Source organism: Thunnus albacares, chromosome 23 (assembly GCF_914725855.1).
Source record: "Thunnus albacares chromosome 23, fThuAlb1.1, whole genome shotgun sequence".
NCBI lineage: Eukaryota > Metazoa > Chordata > Actinopteri > Scombriformes > Scombridae > Thunnus > Thunnus albacares.
In genome coordinates, this window is record NC_058128.1 from 21,038,380 (window position 1) to 21,058,197 (window position 19,818).

Genomic DNA, 19,818 nt, shown 5'->3' on the forward strand with positions numbered 1-19,818 from the left:
TCAGTTATAAAATAATAATGCCAGAAGGCCTACACTGCTGACATGCAGCAATACAGATTCTGATGTTTTCCATGTGGCATCAACCCCCATAATAAAGCAGCAGGAGCTGGAGCCTGACCTACTGGAGAGAAATCAATATTCCAAAGCACAACATCTTTGGCTCCCATGGGATAGTCTGACAAATGAGCCAAAAATATCTATAGGTGAAACTAAATAGGCAGCTGTTGTATGTTGCATTAAAGCTCATTAAAGACGGCTTTAGCCCTTCTTAATATCATGAAACTGTGAGCTGACAGAACTCACAACAGATTGTGATAGAAATTTTTGGAGACTGTAAACAATAACCACAAAAAAAACAGCACTTGGTGAAGGCTAAGAAAATGGGAATTTTATGCTTTTGTTAAAAAAAAAGGAAACTCAAGTATAGTGCGGCAGTAAATAGAATCAGGATGCCACTGCAACATGGGTAATGCCAGACGTGCATCTCAGCATTACATGGAACTGTACCTAATGTGTGTCAGTCTGCCTGTCACGCAAAATGAACAGCCCAGGGGTTACTTGGTGCAAATTAAATTCCAACGAGGGGTGAAGTCACGTTAAAAAAAAAAAGCAATCTAATTAAATTGCCATGCATGGTCATGTAACTTAAATTACATGCCAACACCATGCAAATGTGGAAAAACTAACACCAGATGACTTCATGCACATGGCTGCTGGGGTGTTTGAAAGAGACGAAAATATGATGAGCAAACACCCCATGAACATGTTTATACGGGATGAGATTAAAGCAAAAATCCAGGAAAAGTAATTTCTATTTCACGGCTTTGCCTTTGATTGAAACTAGTTTATTTTTCTGCGTATTGTATTGTAACATCCTACACCCTACCTGCCCAGATGACACAACACTAAATCTAATTTCTCTGGCAATTTCCACATCCAACATCGTGGGTCTTTTCAACACAGAGCAAGAGATCAAAATCCCCTTAACCCTGGGAAGAAAGGGGAAGGAAGGAGGGAAAAGAGAAGCGTGTCAAGAGCTGAACCAGTGACATTCAGAAGCTGTGAACTTGTTGATGTGCTGGATCAGGACTGATATTGAATTGAATTATGAGAGGCCACCCTGTGCTCATGCTTTGATGTTGGGGGTGGAGGCGGGGCGGTGGCGGGGTGAAGGTGAGGAGTGACAAAAGAGGGGGAGAACCATCATGTTCAGGTCAGAGGGGGGAGGATGAGCGCTCCCATCCAGTGCAGCGGCTCAGCCTTTTAAATCCGACTCACGGAGGGGATGGAAAAAGACAACAAAGGCATGCAGACAGAAGGCTGAAAATCGAGAGTCGAGAGATGAGTTTTCAGCAAGGTGCGCAGACATGGACAGGAAGACGAGATAATCACAGTCTGGAAAAGCTATAGGCATAGAACACGGCTCTGGCAGCAAAATCACAGCTGTAGCTTTTTTATTTGCTCTTAACTACAATGGAGACATGACCTTTAGTATCTGGTTCACTTAGATTCAAAATGTAGTATGAGCAAACCAGAAGTTGTAAAATATGTCCCATTTAATGTCATTTCCTGTATTTGGTTCTGATCACATTTGCAACAAACTGTACCTCAGTTCTTTTAAAAGGAGAATATGACACATCTACAACGGAATTTCAATGGTAAACTCACACCAAAGATCCAAGCTAAAGGAAAAACCACTCCAAACTCGAAATTGGTATGTTCAAACAACTCGTACACAGTCGCCTAGCCAAAACGCCAGTCAACACTACCGTGCTAAAAAACTAAATTCTCCATCCACAGGCCAAAAATATACAAAATTAAAAGCAAAATTTCTCAGAGTTTCAAGAGACAAACTAACAAGGATGTATGGTACTAGCATGGCCAGGTTCTATTGGGGCAAGCAAACACATTACTAATACTGTAAATACACTAACAGTTCTCTGAAGCAGTGGTTTCCAACCTTCTTGACTTGTGTGAAATGAAGCACTTGTGACCCCTTGACTAAGGGGTTGTGAACAGATCAACAGCAGAATGATTTATTTTTTAGATCATTTTATTATAGAGGCCCAAAGAGGTAAAAGTATCCTCTATTTCACAAGAAAACGCTAACATTTCAGAAAAGTCAGGAAAAAAATCATCCTTGGGTTACCGCTCAGGTTACATGTCCTGGTTGGGATCCAAGGCTCTAAAGCATTTTGGATGGAAGTGTCATGAAATTTTACTCACAGTTTCAAGTGCAGAACAAACTCACTCCAATCATCTTCAGTTGTGGTTATCGTGAAAAATGTGTTTTCCTAGTCTTAACGGAACACTTAAACATTTTGGGAAATACGCTATTCGCTTTCTTGGAAATTTTCTGGTGAGAGCCAGGAGACGATTAGCATAGCTTAAGGTGAAGACTGGAAGCAAAGAGAAACAGCTAGCCTGGCTCTCTCCATAGTTCAGAAATATGCCGACCAGCAGCTTTCTGAACTTCTAAAATAACACCTTGTATCTTGGTTGTTTAATCCGTAGTCCATACTTCCAGTCTTAATGTTAAGCTAGGCTAATAGCTTCATGGCTCTTGCTACATAATTAGCACACAGACATGATTGATCTGTCATCCAAGTCTCGGCAAGCAAACTAATAAGCATATTCCCAATTGTCAAACTATTCGTGTTAAGCATATATTAGATTTGCAACGATGTTATTATGCTGCTTTAGCACATGAAATGAGCAGTGAATATCTGCCTGCTTGGCCATCACATCTGTATTAAGATTTCTTTGATTCTATATCACGCACCCCTGGCTTAATTTAAATCTAAGTGTCAGCGCATCATTAGGTTATTGATATTAAAGTCAGCCTACTACATCAAAAGTATCAGAGTGATGGATTTTGTGAATATCTCCCAGTTGGTCAGTGGTGACTGAAAAAGTAGCCCTGTGCAAATTTTCCATCTGCTTGAAAACCGTCACATTTTGCAACATCCAGTTCTCATCTTGTGTGGTGTACGAGGGCTACAGTTCACCTGTGGACCAGCTGTGGCAGGTCTATTAGATGGTGCGAGAGGAAGGAAAAGAATCACTGAGTGTGAATTAATAAGGTCCAGTCTGAAACAGGTGTGATGCCTGGCTCGGTGCATGCTCTGTGCCAGGGTTCACTCGTAAAACCAGCCCGCTTCCCAGGGCATCATTACAAGCTCCCACACACCTGCTGCAGAGGGAACACCGTCTAAAATAAAGTGTGTGAGTATCAGTGTCAGAGCTGCAGGGCACAGAGGTGATTTTACATTGGCTGATTTTACAAGGTGTGCTTCAGGAATTTCATGACTTGTCTTCCAATTTTGATTAAATTGTTTCAAGTTTTAATGACTTTGAATAAACAAGTAATTGAAGAAAATTGTCAGAAACCGCTTGCATGGGCCACCAAGTTATTTATTTTTTTGCAATACCTCAGCAAATACCTCTTGTGGTTTACACAGTTTGGTTACTAAAAGGGATTTCAAAGCGGACACAGATGTCCTCAGGCACTGCAACTGAATGAATTAAGTGACAAAAAACACAAACAGCAGCTCTGAGATGAGCAACTTCTGAGGCTCAACAGGCAAAACATGAAACAGTTGCTTTAAGACCAACAACTATCTGACTGGAAGCCTTAATTCTGTAATAAAGCGAAGTTAATACTACACCAGGAGGCAGATTGCTTCTCTGCAGTTGCAACTTTTCTCCTTTTCCCACTTGTATTACCCTCGGAAATGACAACACAATCCTCTCCATGGCTCTGCTGAGGCATGAGGTTCATTATAGGCTGTATCAGAAAAGTTTAATGTGTTTCTGAAAGCTTTAATGTCAGCAGTGTCCAGTGAGTTGAGCAATGGACATAATGTTTTACCTTTTTACCAAAGAGCGGCATGCTACATGCATTCAGTGCTTTCAAGTATCAGTTTGACATTTTCATTACTTGTGGTAAATTGACCCACTACACTCCAGATATTAAACATATTCTTCTTCACATAAGATAAGAAAGATCTATGCTCCTCACCAAGTCACTCCCATCATCCAACACTCCCCACTTTCGTCTTTTTATTCTATCCAAATAGAGGTAATGTCTGAATAAATTATCAGCTCCACTAGAATGCACATTGCAATGATTTCTTGTTGCACGCTTTCGGTTCAAACAGATGATGATCAGTGCATTTACACACAATCTGTGAAAAGTTCTGCCTTAACATTGCTACGCTAAAGTTAATAAAGTTAGTATAAGAAAAGGCATGTGTGACGTGAGATTGTGAGATCTGTGTCAATTGCATGACTCTCACAGTCAAAGTGTGAGACTTGCCAGCACTGTCAGTATCTCTCACATGTCTGTGTGTTATTTTGAGCTCGAGCAAGCAAGCGATTAGCTTAGCTTAGCATACAAACTGGAAGCAGAGGGAAACAGCTGACCTGGCTCTGTCCAGAGTTACAAAAATAACACCTAACAACACCTCTAAAGCTCAATAATTAACATGTTGTATCTCAACTGTTTAATCTGTACAGATGAAATGTAAAATCAACAAAACCTATTCTATTAACTATTTAACTATCTAACTATTTCACCCTGCTTCCAGTCTTTATGCTACACTAAGCTTCCTGGTTTTAGCTCGACAAATTAGCACACAGAGAATCAGTTTTCTCATGTACCACTCAGCAAGCAAGCGAATAAGCAAATTTCCCAAAATGTCAAACTATTTCTTTAAGTGTTTTGCATACTAAAAAGCAGCCAGAACAAGGACTAAAAGCTTTGCAGACAACACGCTAGCATGTTGGCCTTTGGTATTAGTTTTAATGCGCCAAAATATAGCAAGAATCTGTGAAGTATTGGGCTCTGACAAAACAGTTTTTTGTTTTGTCTGTGAAAATCCAAGATCAAATATTAACTTTTGAGAATTGGAGCTGCCATTACAATGGCTGTGGATCTTCTGTCATAGAACAAAATGTTAAACTTAAGCCAACTTGAACCATGCATTTCTTTTTCTACATAAATGCAAACAGCACTGGAACCCAACACACAAATACTTAAAAGTTATAGGACTACAAACTGTAAAAGTGCCCTAACTGCTTAAAAACATGTCTTTGCATATTATTTAAAGCTATTGGCAGAATCAACCAGACAAATCTGTTTATCCATCATTGGCAGAGCTTGTTAGCTTGAGCGATTATTGTTGTTTCTCTTACAGATAAGGGCTTTGGGATTGGAAGGGAGAAGAAAGCAGAATACAATCGGCCAATCAAAGATGATCCACATCTGTTGAGCCAGACAAAACAAATAGAAAAATGGTTGTTTACTGGCCACAGTATACAAGCAAACTTTCTGCCACAGCACGACTTTATTTGCATTTAGGATAACAGCTGGTCTTCTCTTTTTAATCCTGGATTACACATCTGAACCATTGCATGAGATGCCCTCAGAGCATTCATCCTGCAAATAGGCATTAGTAATCAGACCATTTCATTTGAATTTCAACAGTTGAAACACTGAAAGAGCGAGCATTGATGTTTCTGAATAAGTTCTCTTGTACATTTAGCAAATATGAAGCATATCGAGACTTCTACAGTAGCTTCATCTGAATGAGTGTTGACAGCTATGATGGGTGACTCGTGGGACATAACACTGTGAGAGCAGGAAGTCAAAGCATGGGAATCTGTATTAACACACTTTCAGATGTAATTGTTTCATGTTCATTCACAACATTCCACAAACACATTCCACACAGCTGTCTGACACATACACATATGTCAATGCCTCGAGGTGAGCCAGACATGCAACACTAACTCATTTCCTTTCACCTCTGTATAATGTTCCACAGCACCTTATAGATTTTGCAGTTTAAGCAGCCAGTCAGGTGGATGTTGCTGTCTAACTGCTCTACCAGCAGAATGGAGGCCCGTTTCTCCTGCTCTAAATCTCTAGACAACCCTGGCAACACACACTCACACTGCATGCTAACAACCCTCTTCAATATTCATGGAGAGCTGGTTTTTCCGATGCGAGCTACGCAGACACCCCGCTGAGTTTAGTGGGGTGGGGCTGGGATTCACAGCACCGGTGGCTGAGAGAGGGGGGGGTCGCATGCACATGAGTAATCCCGATGATGGCATGGATAAAAATAGTGGCATGCCGTCATGCGGGGTAGGTCTCGGGAGGATGGGAGGGGGTGTATTGAGCACTTGGCATGCACTTCTCTCTCATGTTGTGGATCAAGGTGCCAGTGCTCCCAGTAAAGAGTGAGATCACTGACTGGAGGCAGGCTCTCAAAGTTCCGCATCGACTGTCACGTCTTCACTACTTTGGTGGTCCGTCTGAACCGAGGCCACAGGGAAGTTGAGGACAATCATGTTGCAATTTGTGTTTTTGACCAGTTATTCAGAGATGCAGAGGTTTACATGAGAGAAGAGAGTAATTTAGTTATTTATAAAAATGAGATTTGCAAAACACATTTAAGGCTACAAAAAAAGCTATTATGTCATAGATGATAGCTATACTTAAAATATAATTCTGGTTTATTACAATTTGGTTACAATTTTCCAACTGTAAATTTGGACATACTTCTGAAAAAATAAATTATGTGAAATAAAATAATTTAAAGGTGCGTTTACCAGCTTTTGTAGTTTTTAACATTATCTAAAGGCTAAGGTGAGATAAAAAATGATTACCACAGCTACAAAAAAGACCCAAGTTGTAAAGAAACATTTATCCTTTCACTTCTTTTTTAATTGGGAGTTTTGTATCTTACTTGGCTGTATTTTGGATCTGATTCTGATTCACTTAAGCTCGTAATGCTCAATTATGAGTGAACCAGGAGTAAAAAAAATAATATTTTGCCTCTGTAAATCTGTAATAACAGTTTTTTTGGGGGGGAGGGGGGGGTTGGCCACTAGGGGGCAGCAAAATATGACATGACATATTATCACCTTTTAAGTTGATATGTAAACCTTGTCAGTAAACAAGTGCCTATTTACACATCCTATGAGTGACACCATTCACATACAAGTAGTCATTTAATCCATTGTTAATATAAAATATATCGTTCATATAAAAAACACTAATTATAGTTCAGTAAATTCCTGCCAGTTTAGAGGATGTTGGCAACAAAAGGGAGTCAATGTAAATTTTTTTTTGAAGAAATAAGATTTTAACTATACTGGAATTAGCTGTATCAGTGTCAACACCAAACCCTTGCATTTTGTTGTTGTTTCATACTGTTCATTCAGATTACACTGTCACTCTTATAACTGTACTGCAGTCTCCGTGCAAAAGGAACATTTTCAGGCTTTCGTTTGCTCTTATTGGTGCCACATAATAAATCTCAGCAAGCCTATAATCAGCTAGAATTGGTAGAATTTAAACTTAAATTAGGGAGAAAAAAAAAAAAATCAACACTCTGTGTTCGTTGAGCTCTGATGACAACACTAATTTAATGCCAGGAAACTAACACCACCATCCACGGGCCACAGTGGCTGCTGTGTTTATGTGTCACCCCCTGCCTTCCAAGTATAGAACACAATCTATCAGCTATATGCAGTATCAGCTCTTCAAAAAAATGCAGTACCAATGTTAGAATACAGGCAATGGAAATAAAATGTTTTAGGTATTTGGCTTCAATTTTATTACAGAACCAAAAAGTAAATCACAGATCCATCTCCAAAAACCTTGCAGACTCTCACTGACTGGGAATACAGTAATCAATATTGCAGGTCTCATTCCAAAATAACATCTACTGTTTGAAAAATGTGACTATTCAAAGAGAAAATGATTGCTGGCCTGAAAACTAAACCCACTATTGAATATTTAAGTTATCAGATATCTAAACCTTCTTCTCAGAATATATAAAAATTTCAAAGGATGCCATCATCTGTCTTATTCTTTAAATACTGAGCAAAGAACATCAAGTTAAAAAAAAGACGTTTTCCAGAATGGATACATTGCATTTTGGCAAGAAAGCCTTCATTTGTCAACACTTTTCTGGAAATCCATGTGCAACAGAGCGTGGAATTGAGAACAGTGCCAGTGGGAACGGGCGGCCAGTGCTGACCAGAAATGTAAATTGACGGTCTGAAAGCACGGGCCAGGAGCCTTGTCAGCTGCACTCCTGCTAACGGTAATAACTCTCTACAATCACACCATAATGATATGCTTGGGGTCCTGTTAACTCTGCATGTAATAATGGTTTGCTTTTCTGTGTCTGTTAACAGAAAAGCATGGCGCTGAAGAGCACTGGCGTGTGGTGGGGCCCTTCGGTGACAACAGGGGTCGCGCTGGATCATTATCCTCTCCATTAACATCCCAATTACACACATTCACTCCCATTAAGAGCGGGCAGATATGGCTGTGACCTTTGTTTGAGGCATTACTCTAACCGCTGTCCAGCCCCTCCTCTGTAATCCAGAACCACAACCTTGAACTCCAGAGCTCTTACTCTCCCTCTACTGACCACTTTCCATCCCTCCTCCGTCTCTCACGCTCCCCCTACCCTCACTACCTCGTCATCAACATTACAAACAATCTGGATTAAGAGACATTGAACTGGAACATTGGGTAGTATCATATCCTGGCCATCATACAAGTCAAACATAATCATCAGCTGTACCTGGTGCTCTGTTCGTGTAACAAAAATAAGCACTAGCATTGTATTTCTCTCTGGTCTCAAAATCAGACTGTACTGTTAACTAACGTTATGTCTACAGCAGTGGAGAACATCCTCCTCGCTGCAGCAGTAGTGCAAGGGAAATCCATCGTTACCCACAACACTGTATGGGCGCAGGTCTTTTCAAATGAAAGCCTGTGGTCAGAGTTGTTTTCTCCACCTGATCAGAATTGGATGGAAGTTTTATAAAGTGGTGTAAAACTTTGTGTGCATTAGATGGCTGGCTTGTCTGCTTGTCCTATAGAGTCCAGTGCTCCTCTCCACTAACATTAGTCAAGGGGTGAAGGTGAAGTATTTTGTTACGTTACCTCGTCTTCACCTTGTCCTGAAAAACTTACCATTAAGTGATTAAATCAAAAATGCATGCCAACGCTTGCCTTCATTTAAGATGATTTACCCCGTCCGAGCACTGTACTCTTGACACAATTTCACCTTTTCCATCTCACCAACATAATGTTATGCAAAATCAATTTTTGGAATCTGCAAATCCATTTAGAACTGTAGAAGATATAAATAGGGACAGACTTTCACCCACCTGTAATAAGCAAGGCTTTAAAGCTTTAAAAGTCTTTTGATCATCTTTTGCAGCCCCTGGTACTTCAATTAAGATGTCTCTGGTTCTGTTGAAAGACCGTTTTCACATGGTCCTTGTGCCACCAAATTCTAATGGTGCTGATGTTCTCAATTGGCCAATGATTTAAAGCCAGTTTAGTACTTTTGGTCTGATTCCACAGGTTGTAAACACACCACCGGTTTTTCCACTTATTTTACTGAGAGAACAAAGGGAGGAAAAAAAAAAATCACATCTAGCCAAATCACTCTGTTGTGAACATATATTAGATTTTGACCTTGTTCCGTGGCAGTTTGCACAGTTTTTGAATGCAAAATGGATTACAACATTTTTGGGCGTGCTCACTTCCAATTTCAACTCAAACTATGCACTTAAGGAGCGCCCTGGTAGCCGAGTGGTTACAGCACATGCCACATAACCACAATGTCACTGGTTTGACTCCAGCTAGGGACCCTTGTTGCATGTCATGCCCCTGTCTCTTCCCTTGTTTCCTGTCAACTATCAGCTATCCAAGGCAAAATATATCTTAAAAAAATACACATTTAAGATTATATGTTTAAATTAGAGGTTTATTGCTATAGCAATGGAAACATGATGAGTAAACTGTTACATGACCAAAATTATGAAAATAAAATCCAGGTTATAAAAAAAGATTATTAAAACATTCCAGAGGTCAAATGAATTGCTCCCATTATGCTTGAGTTCCAACTCCTGAGGTGGCAGTACTCTACAGTGAGGACAAGCTGTTTTGTGACATAGAAAGTACTGTGGAAAATGTGGGCAATGTGAATGAATAATAAACTACTCCATGCCTTAATTACTTTTGTCAAGGTGCCCCTGTGCAAAACACTTAACCCCTAGGTGCTCCAGTGAGCAGTTCATTGGCCAAACAGTCAAAAACTGGTTGAACTGGGCAGCTCCCAGGAGTAAATGGGCGCAAATGTGAATACAAAACAGGATGTTACAGAGCATGTGCACTCAGTCAACGTTCTCTGAATAAATAAAGATTAATGAAAACAATATTTCCATTTCACTGCCCTCTTCCTACCTCCACTCATCTTCCCTTCTGACATTCTTCTTCCACTTTGCCCCCCCTCTCCATCAAAAAGCTGCTTTACATGTATGAGGTGCACACAGTTGAGCTGTGATGAAAGAGGCAGAAATATATAGCAGAGGGACATGAGCCTTGAGCACACCAATGTTACCACAGCATCACTCCCATAATTCAACAGCCCACCCCATTACCCATCAACACCCCCCCCCCCCCATCCCCTCCTGTGCTCTGCAACGTGGTGCTTCAGCTGTAATGTGGTGACAATAGAAGGAGATGGTTTATTTCATGTGCCATTTCCAACGGCACAGCAGTAATGAGGAACAACATTAACATTTTGCTGACACGTGTTTCTTCCCCCTCCCTCGATGGGCATTAGTTTGCAGCGTGGTGCTGTTGGTGTGCTGTATTTCACATTACTACAAGTCAAGCATTACGCTTGATTGCCAAATGGCAGGAGAATATCCCGCAGTAGGGATTAGGAAAGAATATCCTGATATGTAATATTTTCCCATCATATTTCCATTTAGGGCTGCAACAAGTTATTTTCATCATGTTTAACCTGTAAATGATTTTTTTCAATTAATTGGATTAATCGTTTAGCCTAACAAATGACAGAAAATAATGAAATTGACTATCACAGCTCAGCTCTCAGAACCTAGGGTGGTCTTCAATTTTTTGTTTTGTCTGAAAAACAGTCCCGAACCCAAACACTGCCTCAAACAGCCAAAAGCAGCAATTCCTCACATTTGAGAAACTGGGACTAAAGAATGTTTGGCATATTTTCCTTGATAAATGACAAAAAATAAAATATCAGAACTGTCATCATTACTTTCCTCTATCAGTTAAAAAAGCAACCCACTGCAGTTACACTTCAAGATCAGTTTACTTGTCATTGAGAGCACTACTCAGACTGTCAACACAGTTACATAATACCTTCTGTGGTCCTGGGAGCTTTGTTATGTCTGAGAAGATAACCCTGGTGATGTTATGAGGATTAAAGGTACCCTGTGGAGTTTTTTGTTTGTTTCGTTTAGTTTTCTGGTAAACAAAATTCTGTGTATATTCTCTTTACTTCTTACAAACATTGCTCCATAGAGCTACTTCTGGTTAAATATTTCACAGGGTACCTTTAACTCAGATTGAGTTTGCAGACTACAAATTGAAAATGACACATTTTTAACATAAAGCACGCATTAAAACTGGGGGATTTGACCTTTTAAAGAAATGGGTGTTTACCAGGCTGAGAGAGTCTGTTGAAAGAGGAATTACAGGAAGGGTCAGACCCGATGTCATGAGCCTCACCCATACAAGGATAAACTAAGCATATCTCAGCATTTGCTGCATCAATTTTACTATTATTTTAAAATCTTGCAAGTTTCCCAACTTTATGAAGGTGCAACTATAAACTACTGATGTGTCCCTTTAATCAACTAATCATTTCAGCACTACTTGGATTTACCATACATTTTAGGGAGTTTGTCTATGCTTTTTCTTAAAATATTAAGAGCAACAGCACACAAAGATTCAATTGCTAGACAACCGCAATTGCACAAAATGCGCCATTATATGAAAAGTCAAATGATGAGATGATCATACAGTAATGTAAGTAGAAAAGAGGAAGGAAATGTTAGATATAGTACCAGAAGGTCTTTTGGTATCTGATAGATTCTTGAGCCCTGATAATGTCAGCACCATACTATAAAAGACCACAGTAGTTTTATTATCAGCAGTGTCATGAAGAGTGGTACTCTTGATACTGAGCACTGCCTGCCTTTGAATAGATGGTCTGGGAGAACAAGAGGGGGAGTTTGGTATGAGAAAGCCCCTCCATGCCGCACCTCCTATAAAAAAAAGATGAAACCAGGCAATCTTTGAAATAGTAATTGGTTCCCTGGTGACTGCCTTGCACTGCTTCAAATTCTACCAAAAATGAAGCCAGACAGACACCATGGAAATCTTGTGGGATATAGAAAGAAAGGATGGTGGACGTGTGCATGCTTAAGTGTTATCATGAATACACTGCTGAAGTTGCCGTGATGAGCCTTTTTAAGATGCTGGTCAGTGGCAAAGCTTTCTAGCTTTTCAATTCTTTCACATATTTGAGTAGATTTTTTTTCTCTTTGTCTGAGATTTCAACAATCCATTAAACTCAAGAGCTACTAATGGCTTGACAGTGTGACAGCCTCCTGTCTGGTCAGAGAGCAGCCAGTTTGTGTGTGTGTGTGTATGTGTTGACCGGCCACATGCCAGCAATACTGATGTCACATTGGATTCCATTTGAGCCATTTTCTACACAAAGGGGGTTAAAGAAATCAATCAGTTGCTCCACCTCTCGTTGTGGTTTAATTACTCTGACAGACAGCAGTGCAAATCAGCAGCGCGCTCGCTAAAATGCACACGCCTGCATTCTGACAAATGGCATCAGCCGTAATTGCCTCCAAATGAGCAAATTAATGGACACGAGCATCAATATCGGCGACGGAGAATGTCACGGCTCACAGGCAAAATATGGAAGATGCATTTGCAGTGCACAGCGTCAGTGAGAAGGTGAGATAATATTACCAAACAAATAAGTGTTTATTAAACTATTTCAAGGTCACTGCTGCTGACCAACTAACAAAAACGCAATAATCTTTCATTAGATGGTGATTTATGAAAAGACTGACATTACTTTCATGATCCTTTATACCATCACTCCCTCCTTTACAGCCTGACAACACATTAAGCTCCTTATTTGATGCCTGTTATTACTATATGTGGACATTAAGACCTGCTGGCCCTTCTATCGGGTCTTTCATTATGAGGCCCAGGTGGCTTTGTCCTAATGGACATCCCCTCAGGCTGCATTATTTGACAAATCTATAAACACATATCCTGTAGGCAGGAAATAAAAACTGTCAAGGATGATGGTAAAAGGTGAAGATGGCCCGGTCATTAGGGGATGCATCCCTTAACACTGTGTTGACTGTGTACAGTGTTGACTGTAGCAACAGCAGCTGTGGACATTAATGTGGATACCTACTGTGCAAGTATAGGGCAAGTCATCTGTGTTTTAAGGGTTGGTTCACCCAAACTACAAAAACACTTACCCCCACTTACCTCTTTCTCACTTACTGAACCTCTGGTGGAATCTATTCATGCAGATTGTTTTGCTTTTATTTGCCCCCGGTTTAGAGACTTAAAACTTTGTGATTGATGTCACCCAACCAGTGCAATTGAGGTCAATGAAATGTTGTTTGTGTGGCTCACAGCATTAAACAATGACATAAAAATTCAACAGCAGCATCTGTTTCCAGACACAATATCCTGGGACACACGCTCAACAGCTTTCTTTGGAACTACTTTCTACAGAAGAAATAGTTGTGATGAAAACAGCTGACAGCATATTTTATTGCAGTAATCTCAGAGACATATCGCAAAACAGATAAAATGTTGGATAACATTAGCGCACCAAATTCCTTTAGCCAACATCAAGGGGAAGATTCAGATGGTTGACAACCTACATTAATCAGGCACTCATTCCTACAGTTAGTAGGCCAACTGAAAATAATGTTAACATTACCTCCACTAGCATTAGCTTACCTTTCTTTAACTACTGGTGTGCTGGCCAGCGTGTAACTTTAACTTTGTTGTTGCGTATTGTAAATTAGGATTCTTGCAGGATTATACATTAATTTTATGAATGTTCACTCTTTTTCCCAAGAACCTGTAACATTAGCAAAAAGCACTGGCAGAGTTGTAACATTATTGAAATGCAAGCTGCTGCTTATTAGTGCAACAGGTAAAGCAGCTCAATAAACTTCTGAAGAAGAGATAGTCCTAAACCGTAGAGCATAAGTTTTACCAGTCAGGTGTAAACAGTAGTTCAGTAATTCTGCAGATGCATGCAGGTTACTGAGTAAGTCTGCATTAAAACAGACTTATTGTATTTATGTCCATTTGTCGGTCTTCCATGTTATATAGTTTTCAATCATTCAACCAAAGAACATTGCAACATATTAGTTTTTGTTTATGTTATTTTTTGTGTAGTTTTAGTCTTGTAATGGAAAAAGGTCGTCAAACATTTCGTCAGTTATTTCATTATCATTATTATTATTATTTTAGTTATTGTACAAAATTAACACTAATTTGGACTCTTCCATTTTTGGTCTTCCCAAAAAGACAGGTCACATTGATTTACTTAGTTGACTGAATTCCTCCTCAAAGTAAAACATTGAGATTTTTTACATCATGCTTTGACCTGTTCAAATGGCAGCATGTCTACTTTCTCTTTCAGTTGTTGATGTAAACATCATGGACTATAAGTGGAGGATTTGCAGCACTCTCTAGAATTCTACCAATACATATCAACTGGCTCTGGAGATCTTTGATGGTAACTTGCAGCTTGTGCAGCTCCTTGGTTCCAGTGCACCTTACACATCATGGATGTTTACCTACTGTACTGTACAAATATCTCAATGCTCTTTTCTGAGGCTGGGGCAGGGACAGAGCATGGCAGAACCCGTCAAATGCAGGAACACCCTTTGTATTCCTGCTGAGGGAGCTCACATCATCATTGGAGTAGTGACGGCCAGAGTGACAGCCATTGATCGCAGCACCAGCTTGAAGGTGACAGAGGAGAAGGGCGTCTCTATACCGTTCAGTACATTTTGTCCTTGAGAGGATAGTCAGAGAGTACAACTGGAAATGGGAGTGAAAGTACAGTGTAATGATTCTGTCCATTCTCATTGGCATCCAGGCCAACTACCTGCCTACATGCACCCCACATAGCCCCCCCACAGACAATGCAGCCACTGGACCCTGTTCTGAAGGGGGCTGCAGGACGACAACTTGCACTGAATAAACTAGATTCCTGTTTTGCCAACATAAATATCGACCATCATTCAGAGGTCAGTGGTGTTAGATCCTGCGTGTCTCAGAAGGAAGTGGGATAAAGGGAGACAGCAGAGCCTGTTCAGCACGAGAGTCTGCAGTGTAAGCTAAAGCACGAAGACAGCTGTACTATTACTGGCTGCAGCGGAAAAACATGTCAGGTCATTAGGGCAGTTTCATGCTTAATCAGGAATAATACAAGAAATGCAACGGCAGTAATGCGTCACACCATATAGGGCACAATGTGAAAGATGGAACATCTTCTGCACGCCCTCAAAGAACAGTACTTTGCATTTTTATTGGGCATCTTATTCCTTTGCCTAGCTCTCCCAGTTTAGATATGATAACTGTAAAAACAGATGTGCTATCAGCGGTCTTGTGGTTGTTTGTGATGTACAGTAAATTTAGTTGGACTTTATGCAAGACTTCTTCATGTGGGACAATGATTTCACAAAGATTTGGCCTTGCCTTCCCATGCACAACAATAAAATCATTTTTAAACAGTTAATGTTGACATCGGTAATATGAGACTTATAAACATATATATACAAAATAAACTTTGCTACTCCACAATCTGTATCCAGTTCATTAAATCAGTCTTCTGTTATACAAATTCATTATGAAGTAAAGAGAGAAATGAAAAGTCTCTTTGCAGTCAGAAAATGATGAATTTTACTTTTACAGCAGCAGCTATACAAAGAAAGAAAAGTGTGCCACCTACCAAATGTGGCACAAAAGATATCTGAAAGTTTCTAGCTAAAAAAATATTTTTTGTAAAACCTTTGGGCAAAAAGTGAATATATAATAATGCAAATTTAAAAATATATATCAATAAATATGTTATTTCATACAATATTTTAACACAAAGCTCACATTTAAGAGAAATAGTTGTACAGTGTGTTAGCACATACGGTTAAGTTATATGAAATTTACATTCATTCAGATGGATGTTGGGGTTTTAAAATGGATCAGTCTGTTGTGCCACACTTTGCTATAGTGACTCTTAATTATCAGCAGCAGAACATAGTACTGTTATTCAGCCATAGTACAGTTATGATCATGTATGTGCATTATATCATCATATATGGTTTATAATGTTAGCTTTTGTGTGACTGTTATGTTTACTTATTTTATCAGAAAAATGGTGTACCACCTGCTGTTACTTAACTACGTACAGAAACTCTTCAACAGAAAAACCAAGGAAAAAGACATCACAATTCAACCTACACTGTTTGACTGGCAAGTGATCTATAGGAAGTGCAGTGCAGAAATGCCAATGTTGTAAATAAGGTCAACATATAAAGAAAGAATTTCTACAAAATCTGAATTCAGTCACTAAAAGATTTGATTTGAATCCCATCCAGCTCTTCAAGAAACCAAAGGGTGTTTCATATGTTCATGATTCTATCAATGATGTTTAATGATATTCTCAAAGACGCTCCCCTGGATTGGGTGTTTGAGCTTTACCTCTGAGAGCTTCTCTATTGACTGACAGCATATTGCTGGTAATGATTAGATCATGATGGATACCATGACGTATCCAACAGCCACCGGACTGCTATCAGACGCTGCACTCTAGGGGGAGTGGGGAGATCAAATATAGGAGCTCCGGAGGAACGAGAAATCCGTACCCTTCATCTACTTGAATGACCTCCCCAAAGAATTTTTGGACTTCATTCCATATAATCTGATGGTAAATCCATTTTGACTTGACTCTGCTGAACAGACGAAAAGATCAATAACCACAGCAAAATGGGAAAATAATTGTTCCGCTCAGCATTGGTTGGATCAGTTCACCTTGACATAATATGACTAGCTGGCAAAGATGTGCTGGCCAAGAGAAACAATGCAGCAAGCAATGGAAGTGACATCTATAATCAACAAAAGTTTCCTCTCAGGACTAAGTGCTTTGAGCTAAATGCTAACATGCTTACTATGACAATGCCAATGTGCTGATATTGAGTAAGTATAATGTTTTACCATGTCACCATCTTAGTTTAGTATGTTAGCATACTACCATTTTTAGCCATGGGTGTATAAAGAGAACTGGATACAGAATTGGACACAGGGTCCCATTCATTCCTATGAAAGCTGCTCAGTGGCGCATGAAACCAATAAAGCCATGAAATGCGATCAGAATGAATGGATCAAATTCTGATAGTGAAAGGAGTCATTTCGTGGAGGTTGTGACGCTCAAAAAAATGTATCTGCTGATTTGTAAACGTCTCTTTCACAATGTAAGTCTATGGGAAAAATCTTTTGGGGCCCAGTAGCATCACATGATGTAATTACACGGTTTTGCCACTATGTCAACTTGGCTTCAATGCCTGGCACTCTTCCTGGGGGCTTGTTTTTAGCACTAAACACAAAGCACAGCTGAGGCTGATGGGAAATTAGTTTTGTAAGTATTCAATCATTAAACAAAAGTATCAGAGAAGTTGAAATTTTGACCTTCTACAATTAATCCTGAGGTGGACATGAATGTCTGTCCCAAATTCCATAGCAATCCATCCAATAGTTGTTGATATATTTCAGATTTGACCAAAGTGCTGGACTAACAGACCAGCCGACAGACAGACCCACTAGGTTGTACTGAGCAGCTCTCAGATATTGTGTAACTGTGTCAAAGCACCAGGAAACACCACTTAGTAGCGGGAGAATACATCTTTATCCAGCCATTCACTCTGACCTTATTGCCATGCAGGTTATTTATATATGATTAACTGTATTGTGCCTCCTTGAATACAAGGTTGCTGTAGCAGTGACATGAATGAGAATAGTACTGCAGACAGGTATCAGGAACAGGGAGACAGGCTGTAATAGCGTGATACACTGGGCAGGAAAGGGCAGGGTGAAGTGAGAGATAACAGCTGTGACAGTCAAGAGAAGATAGGGAAAAGTTACAAATCAGAAGACTTGAGTCTATGCTATTTTTGGAATTTTTAATAGGTCATTTGCAGTCCTCCACTTTCACAATTACTTGAACATTTAGATAAAAACGGAAAGTACAAATTAGCCATTTAACATATTAAGACAAAAGTCAAGTTGATAAAAGTTAAACAAACACAAACACGACGAAGCCTACAGCAGCTAGCAGCTCTGTAGAGCTGTACTTGGGGGCAGCGGTACTTTGAGCTAAACACTTAGGTCAGCTTGCTAACATGCTTACACTGACAATGTTAACATGCTGATGTTTAGCAGATTTCTTTACCATGTTTGCCATCTTAAGCTGGATTTATGGATTTATGGTTCTCTTTATGGTTAGTAAAAAAATGAATGGCCACACGAGAACCATTATTCCAGCTTTAGTTTAGCATGTAAGCATGCATACAATTGCTAATTAGTGCTAAACACAAAGTACAGTTAAGGCTGATGGGTGTGTCAGTTTTGCTGGTATTTAGTCATAAACCAAAGTATTGGACAAATTAAAATGGACAATTCATCCTGAGGTGGGTTTGAATGTGTGTACCAAATTTCATGGCAATCCATGCAATATTTGCTTTTTGTTTCACTATGAACTACTGATGTCAACCTGTTGGTCAGGGGATCACCAAGGTCAGCATGATTTATTGACTGGGGACCATGAATATCTGTACTAAGTTTAATGGCAATGTATCCAATAGCTGTTGAGATGTTTCAGTCTGGACCAAAGTGATGGACTGACCGACATTGCTGTCCCTAGAGTCACACTGCTATAAAAAAGAAAGTTCTCATCACTTTCACTCAAATGCACTGAAGTGCTTTTTCTTCACCTACTCATCACATTTTTCTCTCTCTGTCCCCTTGTCCCTCTCTAACACAGAGACACACACTGAAGGACATAAGCATGATTTCCTCTACACCCCCTCCATGCCCTCTGTCTGCCCCTCTCTCGTACTCTCTTGTGTAATCAGCGATGAGCCCATAAACTCATCCATCCGCAGCAACACACCTGCTGCAATCTGTTGACTGTGAGCAGGATCTTTCACCTGTCGCTCGCAGCTAAAAGGAAGGTGTGAGCCAGTCCGTTTGGAAATCTACCATTTTTGCCTGATTAGGATTCACTGTGCCCGAATGTGACCCATCAGGATTCGCTGACAGCTTTGAGAGCCATCAAGGCAGACGTGATAAATGTTCAGATGTAGCAGTGATTGTAAATGTCATTTTTTGTCTGGGGATGGTTATTGAACTCCTGCTGCACTTGTGCCCCTCCTTCAAAGGATCAGTTTGGGAAAATGCAGCTTTATACTCATTTTAGTTGTCAGGGGGCTGATATTTAGGTTTACATTTTTACTTATTCATTTTTACTTTATAAATCTTTCCTTAATACTGAATAATAAGGCTGCCACTACTGTACCCTGTATATTTTTCTTGTTCTCAACCAATCCCATGAAAAGACTAATACCAACAAGGGGTTAGTCTCAAGTACTCAAGTACTCAAGCAATGATCAGCTCAGGTAACAATTAGCTTGGGCCTAATTCCTACTTAAGATGTAAATCTTTAAAAATTAATCCCAAACATATAGTTAATTTGTTTAATGGCTCAGTTATTTACTAAAACAGCTGGGCCCTGTAGGTTTAATAAGCGTTACATTCACAACAGTAAACAGTGCATTTGTTGAGGACTACTTTCAGCTGTATATTAAAGAAATTACAGTATAGGGAAATAAGCTTAT

At 39.7% G+C, this 19,818-nt stretch overlaps 1 protein-coding gene across 5 annotated transcripts in view; it reads right to left on the reverse strand.

The window, feature by feature from the left end:
• The window catches only part of nav3 (neuron navigator 3), a 420,345-nt gene that overhangs the window by 342,321 nt on the left and 58,206 nt on the right, over positions 1–19,818 (reverse strand). The window lies entirely within an intron of this gene.